This window comes from Carassius auratus, unplaced genomic scaffold, assembly GCF_003368295.1.
Source record: "Carassius auratus strain Wakin unplaced genomic scaffold, ASM336829v1 scaf_tig00001126, whole genome shotgun sequence".
NCBI lineage: Eukaryota > Metazoa > Chordata > Actinopteri > Cypriniformes > Cyprinidae > Carassius > Carassius auratus.
Window position 1 is genome coordinate 2,644 of NW_020523340.1, and position 7,455 is coordinate 10,098.

A 7,455-nucleotide genomic window follows, 5' to 3' on the forward strand; every position below is an offset into this window, starting at 1 on the left:
TTAATTCAATGTGTTACTTGTTTCTTTGTAATTAATTGTGAAACTTCCATGCATTTTCAAAGTGAAATGTCTTTCTACACGGGTGTTTTAAAGTGTTGTGTCACTAGTTTCTCTGTCATACACAGTCTAAATGTTTGAATATGTGCTTCTAAAGTCAAATAAGTTAAGAGGCTCGCCCAATTTATAAACCTGTTGCTATTCTCAAATCCTTAGAGCTGCAGTGATGATGATGATGATGATGATGATGATTGTGGTTATTAGAAGAAGTCATTTGGCTTTTAGAAGCATGACAAATTAAAGTAATGTTCCAGGTGATTCCAGTGAATGCTTTTGTGTATGCGAAAATTACAGCCCATTTAGGCTTATTTGTACTTAGTGAGGGGGAAAGTCTGTACATTTCTGACGTCTGTGAATTGATGTGATTTTTTCCAGCTTATGTTCACTGCTGATCTAATTTTATAGTTGCATAGCACACTACAGTGAATGGAAGCATGAAACCACAAAGTAAAGGGGGTAAATGAATGGAAAAACACAAGTTAAAAGTACATTTGAGTCAAATTAGTTTTTTTTTTTTCAGATTTTTTTTTTAGGTATAGTTTGATGCGTTTGAAAAGAAAAAATAGAGAAAATCAAATAAATTGAAGATCACGAAGGGGGTTGGGAATGGACAAAAAAAAAAAAAATCATGTAATATTCCACCTTTGTGGTTCAAGGCTTGCTTCCAGAACTGCATTATCAGGGTGAGAAATGATTTGAGTGATTTTTATGATATTGTGCTTCGCCTCAGGTCTTTCTAACCTTTTGACTGCTGGATCAAACCCAAACCACTTGGCCATTAGACTGTTTTTAATGTCAATGAAATGCCATTCTCACGCCCAGCACAATGGCCTTTCTTTCATGCTTTATAAAACAGCTTTGTTCCGTCAAACTGACCGGATCGGACGCATGCAGAGACCAAATTCAAGTGCAGTCAAGCCGATAGTATTTCATGGACACATTTTTTAAGATAAAAAAGGTCAGGTTTGCCAGAGGGGGAAGTGTTCTGAAATTATGTGAATTATAACATGCCTGAGTGACCAAACAGCCACTTCGTGGGGTTTGTGTTCTTAGATCTATTTCTGGACACATTCTGTTTATGACCGGCCTCGAAACTGCTCAGTTTAAAAGTTTGAATAATCGAACAAAAAATTAAAGAGACAAATGTTTAAATTAGCATACAATAATTAACCTGTCCGTACAACGAGAGCAGTAAAAGATTTGTACAGAAACATGGAAACATTGGAGGCAAGGATTAATGGCGGCGCACTCCTGCCACCTTCTGGTTATGTAATGCAATAAATATGTCAAAACCAAAACACAGCAATGTCAAAATGCCATAAAATGGATGTGCATATCCTGAATGAATACCTGTATTTGAAAGGCAGCACTATACCTTTGCAACAATCGTCTTGATGTCCAGATGTTCGCAATCATCTGAAATATAAATACGGAAAAGATCAATCACAATTCAGTATGAAAATACTGAATTTACGAAAGACGACCAATCCTAATTCGATATGTTAATATAGTACCAACGACGGAAATGAATTTCCACAAAGAAGAGAGTACTTCTTATGGTATTACCAAAAGCATCTACAAAACCAAAATTAAAGTTCAAATCCTATAATCATAGCTACATAATTTCAGAGTGAGTTTAATATTATAATAGTTCATTTGGATGTATAAAACAGCATTGAGTTTTGAGGTTGCAGATAACCAAAGACAACCCAAGATGAAGCTCCACAGGAATAGTACGTTAAATGGCAGAACTCAGCAGGACATAAAATGTGGTATTTAACTTACTTGACATCTCTTATCTCGGTGCTTTCGTTTAGATAACAAACACAAGGAAGTGAATTAAAACTTTTTTTTAAAAGTGTGTAAATTTATCCTCGCAGTTAAATATGCAGAGATGCCTACTTGTAAGCCATTCATAAACTAATCCCACGATGAAAGTAAAACTGTCTCAGCTGCGCCGTTAAAACTTTACTGTTTAAAAATCCCGCATTGGCTCTACCAATGGCGTGAATTCGGGGCGGGCCTAGATTATCATCAGACCAATAGCGTAAGGGGGGGGGGGTACAGAAAAAACACATCACTTTTAATTTTTTCAAATGGCAACTGCGTCATCTAACATTAAAAGACGACAAAAGTGCCATGATGACACTAAATACAAAAACATTCAACCAAACATTGAACACTGTAGAAAATTGATTCGTGATTAAATAATTAGGCCTACTTTATAATTGTATTGGGGTCACATGCTATACAGGGGTCATATGATGTGATTTCAAGTTTTCCTTTCTTTTTGGAGTGTTACAAGCTTTTGGTGCATAAAGAAGATTTGGGAAGTTGCAAAGACTAAAGTCTCAAATTCAAAGAGATATTCTTTATAAAAAGGTAAGACCACGCCCCCCTAAAATGCCTCGTTTAATCATGCCACCACATATCTACATCAAGATGTGGGAAGACATGCATAACGCCACCCAAATGTTCATGCAAAGAAAGAAGGCATAACCTTTGATTCTCGCTGTTGCCGCCGGCGCCATGTCATGGAGATGATGTTTCATTGTGAAAGAACTACTTTCTTTGGCCTTCCCAAAGAGGACACAACTACAAATCAGTGGTTAAGTTGTATTTACAGCACTGTTCCAGAAGAGTTTAACCCAAATATTTGAGTGTGTTCTGTACATTTTATGAAGTACTGTTTCCTGATCCTGGGAGAAAAGACTACAATGCCAGCTGTTCTGACTCACAAACTGTAAGTACATTTACATACAGGTGTGTCAATAAATTTAAATGTCATGGAAAAGTTAATTTATTTCAGTAATTCAAATACAAATTGTGAAACTCGTGTATTAAATAAATCCAGTGCACACAGACTGAAGTAGTTTAAGTCTTTTAATTGTTATGATTTTGTAAAAGTAGTACAAGTAAAAGTAGATGTATCTAAATAAAAAATGACTCCAGTAAAAGTAGAAAGTCCTCCATTCAAACATCACTCGAGTAAAAGTACAAAAGTATCCGATTTAAAATATACTTAAGTACCGGAAGTAAAAAGTGAATATTAAAATTAACTGTAAATATCAATAATTAAGCAGATCAGTTGTTTTGGGAGTGATATGCAGTGTTTTAATTGAACAAATGATGAGATTAGATACTTAAGAATTTGTTAGATTTACAATCATATGAGACAATGAAGAACCTTATCGCAGTATAGGGATTGAACTTTCAATATGTTCCATAACCTCATAGCTGCATCAAACAGAAGATGTGCAAGTTACAAGGTAAGACTGTTTCAGAATATCAATGAGGAAGAACCACCTCTTTAAAGAGTTAATTCTCCCAAAAATGAAAATTCTGTCATTCGCATTTTAGGGGCTAAATATCATGTTATTGCTATTGTTATTGTCCCTTCGACCTGCGGACATGAAAAACAACCACAGACTTGGCAACACTGGCTGACATATACTACACAGAGCCGTAATTCACTGACAATCTACACAAAAAGATTTTTTTCTCGATTTTGAAAGCGATTTTGAGTTAGTTGTCGGTGGACTATGGCTCTGTGTGGTAACTGCCGCTCCACCTGAACCAGTGTTGCCAAGTCCGTGGTTGTTTTTCATGTCCGCTGATCGAAGAAAACCCAATCCCAATTTCTTGATATTTAGCGCCTAAAATGTGAATTTTACAAGGCAACCCTCCCAATAAACATATATTTTAACCCCGGGAAGCAATTTTTTATCCTGGAAACAGGTTTGTGCTAGTTTTGGACTAGTTTTGAGAAGCAACTGGTCAGGATTGGTTGTGAAAACCTGGCGACCCTGATCTGAACGCACGTGCTGGAGATATACTTCTAATTACAGCATCTTTACTGATGAGATGAGCATGAAAATCGCATTCGATTTTTTGCACAGCCCTACTGAAATTTAATTCACCCATGGCAGGCAAAGAAGACATTTCAGCCAATAAAAATCTCCCTTGACTTACAGTATTGTTCAAAATAATAGCAGTACAATGTGACTAACCAGAATAATCAAGGTTTTTAGTATATTTTTTATTGCTACGTGGCAAACAAGTTACCAGTAGGTTCAGTAGATTCTCAGAAAACAAACAAGACCCAGCATTCATGATATGCACGCTCTTAAGGCTGTGCAATTGGGCAATTAGTTGAAAGGGTTGTGTTCAAAAAAATAGCAGTGTCTACCTTTGACTGTACAAACTCAAAACTATTTTGTACAAACATTTTTTTTTTTCTGGGATTTAGCAATCCTGTGAATCACTAAACTAATATTTAGTTGTATGACCACAGTTTTTTTAAAACTGCTTGACATCTGTGTGGCATGGAGTCAACCAACTTGTGGCACCTCTCAGCTGTTATTCCACTCCATGATTCTTTAACAACATTCCACAATTCATTCACATTTCTTGGTTTTGCTTCAGAAACAGCATTTTTGATATCACCCCACAAGTTCTCAATTGGATTAAGGTCTGGAGATTGGGCTGGCCACTCCATAACATTAATTTTGTTGGTTTGGAACCAAGACTTTGCCCGTTTACTAGTGTGTTTTGGGTCATTGTCTTGTTGAAACAACCATTTCAAGGGCATGTCCTCTTCAGCATAGGGCAACATGACCTCTTCAAGTATTTTAACATATGCAAACTGATCCATGATCCCTGGTATGCGATAAATAGGCCCAACACCATAGTAGGAGAAACATGCCCATATCATGATGCTTGCACCTCCATGCTTCACTGTCTTCACTGTGTACTGTGGCTTGAATTCAGAGTTTGGGGGTCGTCTCACAAACTGCCTGTGGCCCTTGGACCCAAAAAGAACAATTTTACTCTCATCAGTCCACAAAAGAAATGTTCCTCCATTTCTCTTTAGGCCAGTTGATGTGTTCTTTGGCAAATTGTAACCTCTTCTGCACATGCCTTTTTTTTAACAGAGGGACTTTGCGGGGGATTCTTGAAAATAGATTAGCTTCACACAGATGTCTTCTAACTGTCACAGTACTTACAGGTAACTCCAGACTGTCTTTGATCATCCTGGAGGTGATCATTGGCTGAGCCTTTGCCATTCTGGTTATTCTTCTATCCATTTTGATGGTTGTCTTCCGTTTTCTTCCACGTCTCTCTGGTTTTGCTCTCCATTTTAAGGCATTGGAGATCATTTTAGCTGAACAGCCTATCATTTTTTGCACCTCTTTATAGGTTTTCCCCTCTCTAATCAACTTTTTAATCAAAGTATGCTGTTCTTCTGAACAATGTCTTGAACGACCCATTTTCCTCAGCTTTCAAATGCATGTTGGCTTCATCCTTAAATAGGGGCCACCTGATTCACACCTGTTTCTTCACAAAATTGATGACCTCAGTGATTGAATGCCACACTGCTATTTTTTTGAACACACCCCTTTCAACTAATTCAACTAATTGCCCAATTGCACAGCCTTAAGAGCGTGCATATCATGAATGCTGGGTCTCATTTGTTTTCTGAGAATCTACTGAACCTACTGGTAACTTGTTTGCCACGTAGCAAAAAAAAAATATACGAAAAACCTTGATTATTCTGGTTAGTCACATTGTACTGCTATTATTTTGAACAATACTGTAAGTGAATTCAAACATATCCTTGAGATATGGCCATGGGTAATCCCTTTCGGGAATCTCGGGATCATTGCGGGCAGCAAGAGCTGCACTATCACCTATTTTAGTGGTCATCTTCCACCTTGAACTAACTGCTGCGTGACCATATGTTGGCAAAGAACTCGTGAAGTCGCACGTTCTTTTTTTCAAAAGAAAACCCAATTTTTCAATGGTTTGTAAAATCATAGTAAATACTTGAAGATACATGCATGGGCATGGGGAAATGTATCGGAGTAAAAAGTAAACTTTGTCTTTAATAAAGTAGTGGAGTAAGAGTGAAAGTAGATGCAAATAAAACATACTCAAGTAAAGTACAGATCACCAAAAAAAAATACTTAAGTAAATTAGTAAAGAATTTTTACTTTGTTACTTACCACCACTGCATTTACCACAAACCCACCAATTTAATAACTCAGCAAATTAGAATGGTGGCATGCCAATCAGCTAATCAACTCAAAACACCAGCAAAAGTTTCCTGAGTCTTCAAAATAGTCTTTCAGTTTGGTTCACTAGGCTACACTATCATGGGGAAGACTGCTGATCTGACAGTTGTCCAGAAGTAAATCATTTACAACCTTCACAAGGAGAGTAGGACACAAAAATGTAATGCCAAAGAAGCTGGCTGTTCACAGAGTGCTGTATCCAAGCATGTTAACAGAAAGCTGAGTGGAAGGAAAAAGAGTGGTGAAAAAGATGCACAACCAACCGAGAGAACTGCAGCCTTATGAGGGTTGTCAAGCAAAATCAATTCAAGAATTTGAGTGAACTTCACAAGGAATTAACTGAGGCTGGGGTCAAGGCATCAAGAGCCAACACACACAGACGTGTAAAGGAATTTGGCTACAGTTGTTGTAGTCCTCTTGTTAAGCCACTCCTGTACCATAGACAATGTCAGAGGCGTCTTACCTGGGCTAAGGAGAAGAAGAACTGGACTGTTGCCCAGTGATCCAAAGTCCTTTTTTCAGATGAGAGCAAGTTTTGTATTTCATTTGTAAACCAAGGTCCTAGAGTCTGGAGGAAGAGTGGAGAAGCTCATAGCCAAGTTGATTGAAGTCCAATGTTAAGTTTCCACAGTCTGTGATGATTTGGGGTGCATTGTCATCTGCTGGTGGTCCATTGTGTTTTTTGAAAACCAAAGTTACTTCACCCATTTACCAAGAAATTTTGGAGCACTTCATGCTTCCTTCTGGTTACCAGCTTTTTGTAGATGCTGATTTCATTTTCCAGCAGGATTTGAGACCTGCCCACACTGCCAAAAGCACCAAAAGTTGGTTAAATGACCATTAGTGTGCTTGACTGGCCAGCAAACTCACCATTTTTTTTATTGGTCTTATGAAGTATTCTAATTTGTTGAGATTTAGAGTGAATTGGTGAGTTTTTGTTAAACGTGAGCCAAAATCATCACAATTAAAAGAACCAAAGACTTAAACTACTTCAGTTTGTGTGGACTGATCAGGGCCAGAATATCAGTCTCTGTTTTGGTATGTGAAACCTGCCCACTGCCAGTTTACCCAATTGTATTTTGGCACCCCAGGTTTTCAGATGGCGGAACACATTGCATTACAGCAAATACACAATATGATGTTCTTTTTAGCAACATACTATGACCCCTTTAATAGTGGGAATTGCCAATTACAACTCTGAAATAAAAATGTAAAGTCTGTACAAATAGAAGAAATCATGAATATAATTGGGAATCATGTCAAAAATAAAAATAAAAACAATTTCATTTATTTCTATTAATCTATTTTAAAATGTATGCAGTTT